Source organism: Hemiscyllium ocellatum, unplaced genomic scaffold (assembly GCF_020745735.1).
Source record: "Hemiscyllium ocellatum isolate sHemOce1 unplaced genomic scaffold, sHemOce1.pat.X.cur. scaffold_98_pat_ctg1, whole genome shotgun sequence".
Taxonomy (NCBI): domain Eukaryota; kingdom Metazoa; phylum Chordata; class Chondrichthyes; order Orectolobiformes; family Hemiscylliidae; genus Hemiscyllium; species Hemiscyllium ocellatum.
The window spans coordinates 732,127-748,874 of record NW_026869341.1 but is presented as its reverse complement, the minus strand read 5'-3'; the positions used below and the strand labels follow the sequence as shown (position 1 = coordinate 748,874).

The 16,748-nt window shown below is 46.1% G+C and overlaps 1 long non-coding RNA gene across 1 annotated transcript in view; it reads left to right on the top strand.

Moving 5' to 3' along the window:
- The first annotated feature begins 1,214 nt into the window (after nucleotides 1-1,214).
- The window catches only part of LOC132814961 (uncharacterized), a 38,995-nt gene continuing 23,461 nt past the window's right edge, over nucleotides 1,215-16,748 (top strand). Inside the window, exon 1 of the long non-coding RNA XR_009644607.1 lies at nucleotides 1,215-1,319. This is a non-coding gene — a long non-coding RNA (uncharacterized LOC132814961). The remainder of the gene's footprint in view (nucleotides 1,320-16,748) is intronic.

Here is a 16,748-nt window from a genome sequence, read left to right as displayed (position 1 = left end):
GTGATAGGTGCAGTCTCAGGATTGCAGGATACTGCAGATACAGTCAGTTGGATGGGTTACCTCCAGGAAAGCTCGGAGGGGTAGGTAGGTACTGCAGGAGTCTTCTGTGGCTATCTCCATCTCAGACAAGTGTACTGTTTCGGAAAATGTAGTTGGTAATAGACTTTCAGGGGAATGTAGCACTGACAGCCAAGTTACTGGGACTGAGACTGGCTTCTAACATAATGTGAGGTATATCCAGTTCCACACGATCGATGGTGATAGGGGACTCTCTAGTCAGGGGCACAGTCTGCCATTTCTGCACCTGACGGTGAGGCATCAGAATGGGGTGGTGCTGCCCTGGTGCCAGTGGCAAGGATGTCTCACAGAGGGAGCAGAATATTCTCAAAAGGGAAAATAACCAGTGGGAGGACATTGTACATTGGTACCAATGGCATAGGAAGGGGAAAGCATGGGCTCCTGACGAGCAGGGAGATTTGCTAGTGCCACTCGGGAGACGTTAAACCAGTGAGGGAGTCGGGGTAATCCTAAAGAGATAGTGAGAAAAGAGGTGAGTCTGAGGCTGGTACTGTTCACCGGTCAGACTGTCAAGGCTGGCAAGAGCAAGCTACAGAATGAGGTGGGACGGACCAGTTGCACTGCACTTATTTCAGTGCAAGAGACCTGACAGGTCAGGCAGGTGGGCTCAGGGTATGGTTTTGAACATGGTACTGGGATATTACAGCAATTACAGAGGCAGCACTCAGGGATGGGTAGGACTAGCAGCTTAATGTTCCAGGTATAGATGCTATAGCAAGGATAGAAAGGGACCAACAGCAGGGAGAGAGGTGTTTTTGATTAGGGATAACATTATGGCTGGGCTTCGGGAGGATATTCCTGGGAATACCTCCAGGCAAGTTACTTGTGTAGTACTGAGAAATAAGAAAGGGATGACCATCTTACTGGGATTGTATTATAGACTCTCTCCCAATAGTCAGCAGGGAATTGAGACAGAATTTTACCAGGAGACCGCAGTTATCTGTAAGAATAATATGGATGCAATGATAAGGGGTTTTAACTTTACCAACATGGCCTCGGAGTGCTGTAGTGTTAAGGGCTTGGATGGAAAGGTATTTGTTCAGTGTGTACGAGAACATTTCTGATTGAGTTTGTAGGATGTACCTACTAGAGAAGGAACAAAACCTGACCTGTTTCCTTTATTCATTCACAGGATGAGGCTATCACTGGCTCGGCCAGCATTTATTGCTGCGTTTACCCAGTGGGCAGTTAAGAATCAACCACGTTGCTATAGGTCTGGAGTCCCATGCAGACCAGACCAGGTAAGGATGGCATTTTCCTTCCCTAAAGGTCATGAGTGAACCACATGGGTTTTTTCAACAATTGACAATGGATTCCTTCTCGTCACTAGATTATTTTTTCCAGATATTTATTGAATTCACGTTCCAAAATCTGCCGTGATGGGATTCAAACCCAGGTCCCCAGAACGTTATCTGGGTCTCTGGATTAATTGTCTAGTGATAATTTCACTCCATCATCACTGCCTCTTAGGAAATGAGGCAGGGTGAGTGCCTGAGGTATCAGTGGGGCAGCACATCAGCACCAAAGATCCCACAGTATTGTGGCTCAGTGGTTAGCGCTGCTTCCTCAGCAACAGAGACCTGGGTTTGATACCAGCCTCAGGCAACAGTCTGTGTTGGAGTTGGCACATTCTCCCCAGTGTTTGTGAGGGTTTCCTTCGGATATTCAAATTTACTCCTACAGTCCAAAGATGTGTAGGTTAGTTGGATGAACCATGTTAAATTTCCCATAGTGTCCAGATGCAGTATATGAGGTTTTGGGATGTGCAGGCAAATCTCTGCCTGATGTGAAAAGATCGTTTTGAGGTCCTGGACAGAGCTCAGTGACGTGTGGCTGAACGTTTTACATTTCCCGTGGCGGTAAGGGAAGGTCAAAGGTGTGGAGCATGTGTTGGTGGGAGGGTGTGGACCTAACAAGGGAGGTGCAGAGGGAATGGTCTCTGTGGAACGCAGATAGCGGTGGGGAGGGAAATATGTCTATGGTGGGGTCTGACTTTAGGTAGCAGAAATAAGAGGTTAATGCGCTGTATCTGGAGATTAGTGGGGTGGAAGATGAAGCCCGCAGGGCTGTATTCTTTATTGTGGCTGGAGGGGTGGGGTAAAGGTGGAGGTGCGGGAAGTGGAGGGTATGTGTTGGAGGGCATTGTTGATCAAGTCGGAGGAAAGTTACGGTCCTTGAAGTAGGCCTTTCTGGGATGTCCTGGAATAGAATCCAAAGAGATTAAACGAATATATCACAGACAAAAGATTAACTGGACCAGAGAATAGGACCGCTTAAAGGTCAACAAGGCTGTCTATGGAATCACAGAGGGTGTGAAATATATGCAAATATTTCACGTCATTTTTACTGGAGAAGTATATGGAAGCTCGAGAGTTTGGAGAAATAAACAGTGATAACTTGAAAAGTGTCCATGTTACAGAGGAGGTGGGACTGGATATCTTATATCGCATCAAGGTGGATAAAGCCGTGGAACCTGATCAGGTGTATCCTGGAACTTTCCGGAAATCTAGGGAAGTGATTGTTGGGCCTCTCCTGTGATATTTGTATCCTTGATAGTGACAGGTGAGGTGCCATTATTTTAAAAAGGTGGTAAGGAGAGGCCATGGAACAAGAGAACAGTGAGCCTGAAGTCAGGCAGGCAAGTTGTTCGAATGGACAGGATATCCATCTATTTGGAAAGGTAAGGAATGATCAGGGAGAGTCACTGTGGCTTTGTACATGCACAATTGGGTCTCACTAACTTGAGTGAGTGTTTTGAAGTGACAAAGAAAATTGATTAAGCCAGGCGGTGAATGCTGTTTATATGGACATTCAACAAGGTTCCACAAAGCAGACTGGTTAGCAGGGTTAGATCACATGGAATGCAGGGAGAGCAAGCCATTACAAAACTACCTTGAATGTAGGAGACAGAGGATGATGATGGAGGGTTGCTTTGCGGACTGGAGGCCTGTGAGCAGCAGTGTGCTGCAGGGATGGATATTGGGCCCTTAAATAAATGACTTGGATGTGAATATATGAGATATGGGCAGTAGGTTTACAGAAGACACCAAAATTGGAGGTGTAGTGGACAGTGAAGAAGGTTAGTTCAGAATACAACAGGATCTTGATCAGATGGGCCATTGGAGCAAGGAATTGCAGATTGAGTTCAAATTAGATAAATGTGAGCTGTTATATTTTGGAAAGGCAAATCAGGGCAGGACTTATGCACTTAATGGTAAAGTCCTGGGGAACATTGCTGAACAATGGGACCTTGGAGTGCAGGTTCATAGTTCCCTGAAAGTAGAGTCACAGGTAGGCAGCGGAGTGAATGCAGCATTTGGTACGCTCCCCGTTATTGGTCAATGCATTGAATGCAGCTGTTGTGATGTCATATTGTAGCTGGACAGGGCACTGATGAAGGCCCTTCTGGAATTCTGTTGTCAGTTCCAATCTCCCTGTTCTTGGAATAATGTTGAGAAACTTGAAAGGGTTCAGAAAACATTTGCAAGGACTTTCCTGGGGTTGGACGATTTGAGCTATTGGGAAAGGCTGAATAGGCTGGGACTATTTTCCCTGGAGATTTGGAGGCTGAGAGGTGATCTTATAAAGTCATGAAGGGCATGGATAAGGTGAGCAGTCAGGGACTTTTTCCCAAGTTCGGTGGCTCCAGAACGAGAGGGTACAGGCTTAAGGTGAGAGGGAAAAGATTTAAAGGGGATTTAAGGGGTATCGTGTTTAAGTTGAGGGCATTGCAAGTATGGAATGAGCTGCCAGAGGAAGGGGTGGAGGCTAGTACAATTGCAGCATTTAAAAGGCGTCTGACTGGGTACTTGAAGAGGGAGGTTTTAGAGGGATAAGGGTGAACCGCTGGCAAATGGGACTCCATTAACGCTCTCCGTTAATGGTCAATGCATTGAATACAGAAGCTGGGACGTCATATTGTGGCTGGACAGGACGTTGATTAAGCCACTTCTGGAATTCTGTTTTCAGTTTGAATTTCCCTGTTCTGGGAAGGATGTTGTGAAATTTGAAAAGGTTTGGACAAGATTTACAAAAACGTTACCAGGATTGGAGGATTTGGGCTACAGGGAGGGGCTGAATAGGCTGGGGCTATTTTCTCTCGTGAGTCAAAGACTGAGAGGTAACTTTATGGAGATTTATAAAAGCACCAGGCGCGTGGATAAGGTGAGCAGCTGGCATCCTTTTTCCTCAGGTTAGGTGGGTCCAAAACTAGAGCACATGGGTTTAAGTTGAGAGGGCAAAGATTTAAAAGGGATCTAAGTGGCAACGTTTTCAAGCTGAGTGTGGTGTGTGTATGGGAGGGGCTACCAGATGAAGTAGTGGAGGCTGATAAAATCCCAACATTTAAAAGGCTTCCAATTGGGTACATGAATAGGAAAGGTTTTGATGGATACAGGCCAATAGATGGTAAATGGGAATTCATTAGTTTAGGATTCCTTGTTGGCACAGACGAATTGGACCGGAGGTCTGTTTCTTTGATCTTAATAAATTAAGATGCATTCCTCTCTCTTGTGCAGAGCTAGCTGAAGCACAGATAATTATCCTTGCAGCTGAGAATGTGAAGCAGTGATTTTGACCTGGTGCCGATTTTGTTCCAAGGTCTTGAATTTGCAAAGAGAGAGAGGAATTGTTAACCCTGTCACAATTTTTAGTAACTACGTTCAAGTAATTGGCAAATAATACAAGGTGAAAATGTGAACACTATTTTACTCAGTAAGTTCTGAGCATCTGGAACAGTCTGAACGACACAGATTCAGCAGGTATTTTGAAACAGACTTGGAATTTTACTTTTTAAGGAAAGATTTGGGGGTAGTTGGGACAGATTTGCACCATCTACAGAGGGAGAGAGGACAGCCCCAATGGGCTGAATAGCCCCCAGCCCCAGTGCTCTGTGATACTGCCCCATTCGCTGTGAATGATGAAGCACATCCCAGGGCAGGGAGAGGGAGGAGCCAACCACTCACCTCTCAATCGGCGCCGGCTTGATTGACGGCAGCTCCAGACCAATAGGAGGAGAGTCTGTGTGGTCCTGCAGCCAATGGGAGTGAATGAGGGGTGTGGCCAGCAAGACAACACCTGTCCATGAGCTGTGCAGGTGCAGTGTCACTGGGTGGGGGTGGGAGAGACAGCAGAGACTGGGACAGAGGCTGTTGGACCTGTATTACAGACTCCCGGTAAATTAAAACCAAAAGAACTGGGATGATGTAAATCAGAAACAACAACCAGGAGGTTCTGGAGAAGCTCAGCAGGTCTGGCAGCATCTGTGACGAGAAATCAGAGTTAACGTTTCAGATCCGGTGTTCCTTCCACAGAACAGATGTTACTGAGAAAAAAAAAGTCCGTTTATGTGCAGAAGATAGTGTGGGGGGATGGGGACAAGATAAAAGGAGTTAAGGTGGGGATAGAGTGAGAAGAGCGGTTGGATAAAGGAGTGGATAACGATCTGACTGGGGGAGGCTGATTAGCTGTTAATGGAGACTATTAGTGGCTAACCATAGGTAGTGTGTAATGACAGGCTATGTAATAACAAGGCCTGGTGTGTGGGGTGGGGCACTAGGGCGCAAGGACGTGGGAGACTTAGGACCTAAAATTAATGAATTCAGTTTTAAGGTCAGAGGCCTGAAGGGTCCCCCAAGTACAAAATGAGGTTTGTTCTTCCAGCTTACGTTAAAGTTTGGCGCAGGAGAAGTACAGCCGGTCAGACAGTATCCAAGGAGCAGGAGAATTGACATATTGGGCCTGAGCCCTTCAGCAGGGTTCTGAGTGGGGAAGAGGGTTGACAGATAATAGGATGTGTGTGTGGGGCTGGCGAGAAGGTAGTTGGGAAGGCGATAGGAAGATGCTGGTGGAGGGTAATGGTGAGAGGGTGGAGTGGGTAATTAAGAAGGAAGATGGGCAGGTGGGACTGTTCAAGACGGTGGTGCTGAGTTGGAGGGCTGGATCTGGGATATGGTGGGGGGAGGGGAAATGATGAAACATTGATTCTGTACTTAAAGGGTCCCAAGGTAGAAGATGAGGTGTTCTTGCTCCAGGAGTCATGTAGCTAGGATTTTGTGGTGGAGGTGGCCCAGGACATGCATGTCCTTGGCAGAGTGAGAGGGTGGGTTGTAGAAATGGTTGACCACAGGACAGTGGGGTTGATTGGTGCACGTCTCCCAGAAAGGTTCCCTGAAACATTCTGCAAGTTGGCGTCCTGTCTCCCCATTGTAGAGAGCAATGAACACAATAGATGAGGTTATTCAATGTACAGGAAAATCTCTGCTGGATGTGGAAGGGACCTCTGGTGTCTTGGATGGAGGTGAGGGGAAGGTGTGGGCACAGGTTTCACACCTCTTGCAATGGCAGGCAAAGGTGTTGGAAGTGGAGGATGGGTTGGTGGGGAGCATGGATCTAATGCGGAAGTCACAGGGAATGGTCTCTGAGGAATGCTGAAAGGGGTGTGGAGGGAAAGATATCTCTGTTGGTGGGGTCTGATTGTCGGTGGTGGAAATGGCAGAGGATGATGTGTTGTATCTGGCTGAAAAGCGAGGACTTGGGGGTTCTATCGTTGCTGCGGTTGGAGGGATGGGGTTCAAGAGCAGAGGTGCAGGAAGTGGTAGAGATACACTGAAGGGTATTGTTGACCACATGGGAGGGGAAATTGCTGTCCTTGAAATACAGGGCCATTTGGTATGTTCTGGAGTGTTCTGCATCAAGCTTCCCTGGAACACTGCATTAAGAATGAGACAGATGTTGGCCAGGGAACAGGCTCGTGTGTTAAAATTGTAGGCAGCTGGAAGCTCGGTCTGTTTTTGTCTGAGAGAGAGCACAGATTTGTCCAGGTTGCACTTCGTCTCTTTGTAGGGACTGTCAGATTTAGTCCCAATCACCCACTTCATGATGCTAACCTGTAAACTCCTTATTTTCAATTCCCTGCAGCTCCTTATAAACACAAATTCCAGTACCGTTTTAGGTGGAATGTTCCAGATTCTAACAACTGTCTGTTCACCCAGAAACTGCTGAGGTCCATGTTGACTCTGGGGCTACAAAGGATTGAATTGAAAGATGAGATTCTTTTCCTGAGCTCCCATTGAGATGTATTGGAACAGTACAGGAGGCTGAGGGCAGTGTAGGGGTGAGCAGACAATGAAAATGACAGGGCTGCACTGTGAGGGCTGCTTGGCTCAATGAGTATTTTGGAGTTGGGTGTAAACAGGGCGAGGTGGGACAGGGAGAAGGTGAAGCTGAAACTCCGTTTTGTTTCAGCCCATTCAGAAATTCACATGGTCCCAAAGGGAACAGCCAGTTTGTAAGCGATACCTGTGGAAATTTTGTAACAGTTTTTAAGGTATAACGTATCAGCTTAAGTAAAGAATACGGGATTTTGATTACAATGTTTGAAGGGTAGGAAGATTGCTCGCTCATTTAAATTCTCTAAATGGGAGTAACTAGCTGAATCTAGAGAGCCTGTGTGACCGGAGACCTCAGACCCATGGTGTGCTCCTCTTGTACAATGTGGGAAAATTAGGGATGTTTCCAGTGTCCCTGATGGGCTATGTGTGCAGGAAATGTGCCCATCAGCAGCTACTGGGAAACTGCTTTTCAGACCTGGAGCTGTGAGTGGACTCACTGTGGAGCATCTGCAATACTGAGAATGTTATGGACAGCATGTTCAGTGAGTTAGTCACACTGCAGGTGAGGGTTACACAGGCAGAAAGGGAATGGGGGACCATCAGATCAAGTAAAAGGCTCAGGAAGTGCAGGAGTTCCCAGTGGTTATTCCCTTCCCAAACAGATACTGTATACCGCTTGGGATTCGTGTGGGTGTGTGCGTATGTGTTGGTCTCAGAGGCAATCAGCAACAGCCAGGTTCATGACACCGTAGATAGCTCTGCTGCCCAGAACGGGAAGAAAGATAGTGACAGGGGATTCAATAGTCAGTGATACAGACAGGCACTTCTATGGCCACAGCCGTGAATCCAGGATGGTATGTTATCTCCCTGATGATAGGATCCGCGATATCATGGTGCAGCTACAGGACATTCTGGAGCTGGAGGGTAAACAGCCCGTGGTTGGAGAACACATCAATACCAACGACAGCATGAAACAAAGGGATGAGTGTTTGAAAGCTGGATATTGGGAGAGCAGGGACACATTATAATGCAGCTCCTGAAATGAAATGATGTCAGACTTGCTCCCAGTGCCATGTGCTAGTGAGAGCAGGAATAAGAGGGTAGATCAGCCGGATATGTGGCTGGAGAAATGGTGTACCATGGAAGGGTTTAGATTCTTCAGGCATTGGGAGCGTTTCTGGGTTAGGTGGGAACTGTACCAGCCTGACCGGTTACCCCTGGGCAGAGCTGGGTCAAATCTCCTGGGGAGGGGGGGGGGGCGCTATTGCCAGTTCCATTGGTGAGGTATTAACTAGTCTGGCAGGGGGGTGGGAGCTAAAGTGTCAGGTTAGATGGGTCAGATTCAGGACAGAGAGTGGGAGGTAGATTATTAGTGATGTCGTCAGCGGCTCCGAAAACCAAAGGAAAGGAGGATTAAATGAGGATTGAGTCCCTCTTCATCCATCAGTCCTGACATCCCAGGAATCAGAGTCAACAAAATCTGGAGCTGTACAGCTCTCTGTCTCCAGTGCTTCAGCAAAATGGTGGGATTCTGCAACAAACCCAAGAAGTGCTGGAGATCCCCAGCAGGTCGGGCAGCATCTGAAATGGTGACACCTGCAGGAAACATTGCAGCCTTGGTCATCTTTTTCGCTGTCCACTAAACCTCGAATTTTGGCGTCATCTGCAAAATTACTAATACCTCCTGTGTTTACATTCAAATCATTGATATAAATGACGGAAAATAATAGATACAGCACCAATCCTTGTGACACTCCACAGGCCTCCTGTCTGAAAAGCATCCCTCCGCCACCACTCTCTGTCTTCTACCTTTGAGCCAGTTCTGTACTCAAATAGCTGGTTTCTGCTTTATTCCATGAGACCTAACCTTGCTAACCAGTCTCCATGAGAAAGCTTGCCGAATGCCTTACTAAAGTCCACGTTGATCATGTCGACCAGTCTGCCCTCATCAATCATTTTTGTTACTTCAAAAACATTCTAACCCCTGGAAAACATAACAGTTACAGCACCAGAGTAATCAGCCCATCGTGTCTGTGCAGATCATAATGCCATCCCAAACTAATTCCATCTGCTTGTAACATGATCCATATCCCTGATAACCTATGCCTGCTTATGTGTCTGTCCGATTGCCTCTTAAACTGTGATTGTTTCTGCTTTTCCCATTTCCCAGGAGAATACATTCTAGTCACTTATCAGCATCTGCACAAGGCACTTGTCTGACACAACTCCCTTGAAACTTGCACAGGTATTGTTGGAAATGCTGAGCAAGTCATGCAGCATCTGTGAAGAAAAATCAGTTAAAGTTTCCGGTCTGGGCACCCTTCCTCAGAAAAGTTAACTCTAATTTCTTTTCTCAGATGCTGCTAGACCTGCTGAGCTTTTCCAGAATCTTCTGTTTCTCTTCCTGGTTTACAGAATGTGCAGTTGTTACAGTTTTCATATCCTTTATACTTTGTCCCCTCTCCTCTAGAATTTGTCATTTCCACCTTGGGAAAAATATTCACATTATTTGTTTGGTCTCCCCTACCCTGGGGAAAAAAGAAACCATGACTATTCACCCTATCATTGCTCCTCATAATTTTATAAAGTTCGATAAAGTGTCCAGTGCTGGAGGGAAATAGCCTCAGCCTATTCAGCCTCTCCCTATGGTTCAAATGTTCCAATACTGGCAACACCCTAGTAAAACTCTTCTGAACTCTTGCAATTTCCCAGCATCTTTCCTATAGCAGGGAGACTGGAATTGAAAGCAATCTCGGCACTTCAAAAGTGGCTGAGCCAAGAAACTGTACAAGCAAAACAACATGATCTCCCAACTCCTATCCTCAATGTACTGCTCAATAACAGCTAGCATACCAAACACCACCTTCACTGACCTGTCTACCTCAACCACACTTCCAAGGAACTATCAACCTACACTGCACGGTCTGCTTGTTTGTCAACACTTCCCAAGAACTTGCCACTAAGAGGTTGAGTCCTATTCTGATACCGTCTTTCTGAAATCAGGGAGACTACAATTGAATGCAGTATTCTAACACTGGCCTCACCAATGCCCTACTCAGCCACAATGTGACCTCCTAACCCCTATACTCAGTGACAGAATCCCTACAGTGTGGAAGCAGGCCTTTCGGCCCATGAGACCATACCAACCATCGGAACAGCATTCCACCCTAACTCTGTAACCTACCATTACTCAAAGCTAATCCAGCTAACCTGCATGTCTTTGGATTTGTGGGAAGAAATTAAGAGCACCCAGAGGAAGCCCACGCAGACGCACAGGGAGAATGTACAAACACCACACAGACAGTGGAATCGAACCAGAGTCCATTTATTGATCAGCATGTTCCAAATGCCACGTTCAGCACCTGATCTCCCTGAAACTCTACTTTCCAGAAACTATACAGTTGTTCTGTGACCTTCAGACGGAATTACGCTGAGGAGGACAAAACAGGAACAGGGTTGAGTTGTAGATCTATAAAATAACTCTCCATCTTCCCCCTCTGTGTTCCATCATCTCCTCTCACTCTGTGTTTCCCCCCCTCTCTATCGGTCAGCCCTTTGTTGGTCACCCCGCCCCCCCAATTGTTCTGTCCCCCTCTCTGTCAGTCTGTCGCGCCCTCAGTCTTTCCCCCTCTCCCCGTGTCTAAGCGGGTTTCCTCTGAGTGCTCCGGTTTCCGCCCCCAATCCAAAGATGTGCAGGACAGGTGAATTGGCCATTCTAAATTGCCCATAGTATTAGTTACATTAGTCAGGGGTAAATATAGGGTAGGGGAATGGGTCTGTATAAGTTACTGTTTGGATGGTTGGTATGGACTTGTTTGGCCGAAGGGCCTGTTTCCACACTGTAGGGATTCTGATATATTGTGCAGCAGCTGCTGTCAATCACACGGACTCCTGTATGACCGGGAGCACGTGCTGTAGGAGGGGAGACCAGTGTATGGGCACAGTGCTGGCCAATTGTGGGAGTATGCGCAGTGCCTGGGAAGGAGGCTGTGGTTGTGAGGGATTATCTGTCACTGGCATCTTCCTCCATCTGGGAGCAGGACCCAGGGGAATGGCCCGTTTTCTGACCCCCTGAGATGTGATCAGACTATCAGTGGTGCAGCATTTTGCAGAAAGTTATCAGAACTCTTTTGTGAAGATTCAGGGTTTTTATGGAAAGTGACAAGGATGGGCCTGCAATTAGAGCTCTAATTCGGTTCATTTTAGTAAGACGGGTTTTGGCCAGAGTGTGCAGGAAGCAGTGTATGCAGGGTGGTTGTCATCAGAGGATTCACCAACAACGCCCCCCCCCCCCCCACCCCCCACCTCCACCTCACCCTGGTGGACTCAGAGTCAGACTCATTGGTTTGGTTCTTAGTCCGCAGACAAGAGCTAGGAAACTGAATTCAAAGAGAGGACAGAGTGTGTGAGAACCAGGTGTGGAGGAAGGGAGTGAGGAGGTTGGTTTGGATTTCAGTTCACAGAAGAAAGAAATTGTTAGATTGAGAGTTAAAACTCTGGGAAACAAGAAACTACAATTTAATACTATAATTATCTTATAAAGATCCATCCTGTATTAATATGGTGAGTTGTTTTCTCAGTTGTAGGGTACTGAAAGGGTGGATTTGTGGATGAGAAATTTAAATTGAGCTTCATGTTCAGATCTGATAGTTACTTGATCCGTGCCGATCTGAATATTCATTGGCCTTTTCCTGTGGAAGGAAAGGTGTGTATTCTGTCCGTGGGCAAATATTCCAAATAAGAGTGTGACTGGAAAAACTACTGAGGTACAGCCAAGTCCATGTTAGGGTGGTGACTGTGGAGAGAGAGTTTGTTTGTTTTTGAAAGTCTGAAAAATCATGGCATGTTTCCCAGGAACAATTAAGCCACAGCTTTGCTTTGTAGAAGGACAAGTCTTTAATTAACCATCCAACCAGAAAGACACAAGGATACCTGCACCATGGGAATACTATGAAAATGGGATTGTTGTAAAGGAGTTCATTCTCGATCATGGATTGTAATCCATTGGCGTTGTCACGTCCGTTCCAGTGCCGTGGGGAAACACTGGAAATATGATGAATGCAGTGTAGGTTTCAGTTATTAAACTGTAAAAGGTGCAGAACAATTTAAAAGGATGTTGTCAGGGCTCAGGGGTCTGAGTTATAGGGAGAGATTGGACAAGCGAGGATTGTTTTGTTTAGAGCAGAGGAAACTGAGTGGGTACTGTTCTAGAAGTGTGTAAGACCATGAGAGGCATGGATAAGGTGAATGCATTCAGTCTTTTTCCCAGGGAATCAAGGACTGGACGGCATCAGTTGAATGTTAGAGGGGAAAGACTAAAAGGGAAGTTGAGGAGCAACTGTTTTACACAGAGGGTGGTATGTATATGGAATGAGCTGCCAGTGGAAGTGGTTGAGGTGGGTACACTCTCACAACAGGTAAAAGACATTTGGACAAATACCTGGATAGGAAAGGGTCAGAAGCAGATGGGCCAAGTGCAGGGAAATGGGGTTAGTGTGGATGGACATTCTGGTCAGCATGGACCAGTTTGGGCCAAAGGGCCTGTCTCGGCTGTAGGACTCTGACTCCAAGTATATTTACTATTTCTCCCGCTATCTCTGGGAGCACCCTGGGATGTATTCCATCAGGGCAAAGAGACTTGTCTACCTTTAGCTCCATTTGCTTGCCCAGCTCTAACACTTCGTGATAATGATTGTTTCTTGGTCCTCACCTTCCTCAGTCTCCTTATCAATTACTGGCATGTTCTTCGTATCCTCCACTGTGAAGACTGACTGCGGTGTACTCATATTCCTAAACCCTACTGGATAGGAATAACAAGGTACAGAACTCTGAGAGGTCTTCTTTGAGTCCTTATTGATGAGACATGGCAGTTATCTGGATAGTGTACATGCAAAACAACTCCAAGCAGCATCAGGTAACTCCCCGCCTGTCTGATGTAAAGCTCCCATTCTTATACCTTTTGTGGTTTGGGACTTTGAATAGAGACTCTCTCTCAGTATTATCTCCATGGCAACGGTCAGTTAGAAAGTCTAGTTCAGTTTCGCACTTTGTGGTTAAAACATACACCCCTGTGGTTCCCTCAAGTATCTGACAGGCACTTCAGTTTCAGTGGGGCTGTATATCAGGATTCTGATATGGAGGAGCTGGTGTTGGGGTGGGGTGGACAAACTTATAAATCACACAACACTAGGTTATAGTCAAACAGGTTTATTTGGAAGTAAAAGCTTTTGGAGCGTGCTGTGATTTTTAACTTGATAAGGATTATCTCTATGGTAACAGTTAAATGCTTCAACAATGAGAGGCCACATTTCCCCACACAATAGGTTCCCCTCTAGCCGTGTAAGCTGCTATTCCAGCTTTGGGGACAGCTACTCATCGCTTTTCTCCCCCAATCCCATCTAGCTTTCTGTTGATCTTTAAAGTTTTTTTCTAATCTCCATAGTTTCTCCTTGGTTATTGCCAAGAAATCAGGTTGTGGAAGCAGATGTCTCAGTAAAAACAGTGACAGCCCACATGTCCTGTGTGTCTGAATGGGGATCCTATACACAACACCCTCCAGCCCACACTTTTCATTCACTATCCAGAAACATGTCTCCAGTGGTTTCATGGGGATTACAACTCCCACAATTCCTGAGGCAGGGACCACGTGTGTGAGGGGAAGCCCAGAACTGCACATGTACAGAATATGGGCGGATTTTGGAGCATGTGCTTTGGGGTAATTAGCAGAAATCATTTGACATTGTGATTGGCTGGAGGAGGAACATATCAGCTTGTAGTATTAATGGGTTTGGGGGGGGTCAAAGTGTCACCACACCCACATGGGCCCAAGATCCACCCCCAACTTGTCATAATGCTGGGAATCAACCAATGGGAAACAAAGAAGGATCTGACCCATTCTCCCAGACTGAAGGTTCCTCTTCTGTCCAGGATCTGCTACCAGTATTTGTTTCCTTTTGATATATTCTGCTGAAACATTATTGACTTGCAGCAACTGAAGGGAATTGGAGTAAACCCAGAAAGGGTGCAGTCTAACCAGGGATGGGAAGTGGTGACATGGATCTGTTTACCAGTAACTCCATGAGAATGGGGAGGGTGTACATTAGAGGGTAGCAGAGGCAGAATGGTGGGAGAGAGTAAGTGGGCTGGAGGGTGACAGCTTTTGCAGAAGAAAGAGAAAAAAGATATTCCAGAGAAGCTAGAATTGTCTGCTCTGAATTTCTAATCTGTACATATTCCTTTATTCAGGGTGCTTAATGGTGAAGATTTGCAGACTGACATCTCAAACTCATATGCAGATCATGATTAAGTTAACCAACATTTGAATAACCAAAGATGGAGAATAACTTGGCCAAAATCCAGCAACACTCTCCCACACAGCATTGCCAGTCTTTCTGTGCCCAAATGGACTGTGAATGGTTCAAGACAGCAGCTCACTACCATCTTCTCGAGGGTAACTAGAGATGGGGAATAAATGCTGACTGAGCCAGTGATGCCCATATCCTGGAAATGGTTTCTATCTCTAGTTGCTGAAACCCAGTTGATGTTACTGCAGGATGATGAGGGATGCTGAGTGCATCCTCCAGGAGGCAGCACCATCACATTACCCCTACCTACACCCACACAGTAACACCGCAACGTCACTGGTACAAAAGGCAGTGAACCCAAAGGAGGACTTAGATATAGTTCTTCGAGGTAAAGTCATCAAAGGGGATTAGAACCCAGCAGGAACAGGAGACTGAGCTGGATGGTCAGCTGTTTCCCATTGAATGGTGGAGCAGGATTGAAAGGCCGAATGGCCTCCTTCTACTATCTTCATGTATGTATATAGCCATGGAGCCCGGCTCGGAAGAAGTAGGCAGGGCAGGGATTCTCCAGGCGAATGCACTTCCACATCCGGGTTCAGTGAGGGACGGTTTGATGGATTTTATTTAACATTTGTCTTTAACACAAGGTTTGTGAATTTGGTTTTAAAATGATGTAGCTATTTATTCCACAATAAATAAAACTAAAAGAAAAGAAATGAAACTAACTGTATATAACAGTTTTTAAAATTTCAAACACCCTGTAAAACAAATCCTGTCTACTCCCGGACACCAGTTACTCAAACTCCAGGGAAATATTCCCTCCCTGTCTGAACCTTTGGTTTGATTTAACTGCTTTTCCGTTCTGGTTCTGTGAGCTGTGAAGTGTTCTTTATTCCCCATTTTTCTGGCCCGGACGTGTTATCACACACAGCTGAGCAACCTTCCCACTATCAACATCATCACCCCCATTACTCCATTTTGGTTCACATATAATCGCCAGCAGTGAACCACCCATGTAACCAATTGAATATTTATAAACAACGCCCCTTACAGGCAAAGCAAACCACTATAAATGACAAAGTGGGAAGGGATCAAATCAAAGTAGAGTTGGGGGTGAGGAGGCAGCGATGGAGATAAAGCACTGTATCCGCTGCGGAACCCATCTCTATCTAAAGGCAGCGGGAGAATTGATACACACTATGTGCTCCTTCTCCAAGGACACCCTGTTGTATCGCCTTTATGCTCAATCATGGAATAGAATCCCTACAGTGTGGAAGGAGAGCATTGGCCCATCAAACCCCACCAACTATCCAAACAGCATCCCATCTGGAGCACTCCGCCCCTGTAACACTGCATTTCCCATGGCTGATCCACCGAGTCTGCACAATCCTGGACACTGTGGACAATTTAGCATAACTGATCCACCTAACCCACTAATCTTTGGACTGTGGGAGGAAACCAGAGCACCTGGAGGGGACCCACACTATCCTGGGGAGAATGTGCAAACTCCACACAGGCTGTTGACCAAGGCTGGACTCCAACTTTGTACTTGGTGCTGTGAAGCAGCCGTGCTACAATCACAAATTAAATCTAAACAGATGACCCCTGCTCATTGATGTTTGTGGAGACTTATTGCCCAGAGACATCCTGAGATTCAGAAAGAGACAATATGAATTCAGTCAACTCCTGCTGAGTTAATGTGATTAACAACAACATCAATACTCCAACAGTATCATCAGACCTCGTACCTACTCTATCATTTACGATTTTTAACCCATGGGAAGTTTGTTACCAGCTTCGATGACAGCCATAATGCACTGACCACTTTGACAGAGCCAGTGCTAGTCAGTTCTAATAGTTATCAATAGATTCTATCTAAACAGGATGCCCCACAACAGGAAGTGCTCTGACACTCAATGCCCGTAAGTCACGGTTATTTTCCTAAAACCACTTACGTCTGGCAATATCATTGAAGATATTTTGTACAGTAACCTTTCAGTCTCAATTGCCAGTTCCAGTCCATGAAGCAGCCAGTTACATGCCCCAGTGAATTGAATTCTAGTAGCAGCGTTGCCCTGGCAGGAGAGATTGGGGAGCTTGAAGCTGTCTTCTCTGGAGTACCTAAACATGAAACACTTCAAATGAACAAAAATCTTCAAGAGCTCGATAGGATAGATACAAGAAGGATGTGCTCCTAGGCTGGTGTGCCTGGAATAAAATAAGCACTAACTACAGTATCTTTACCCAGCATCCC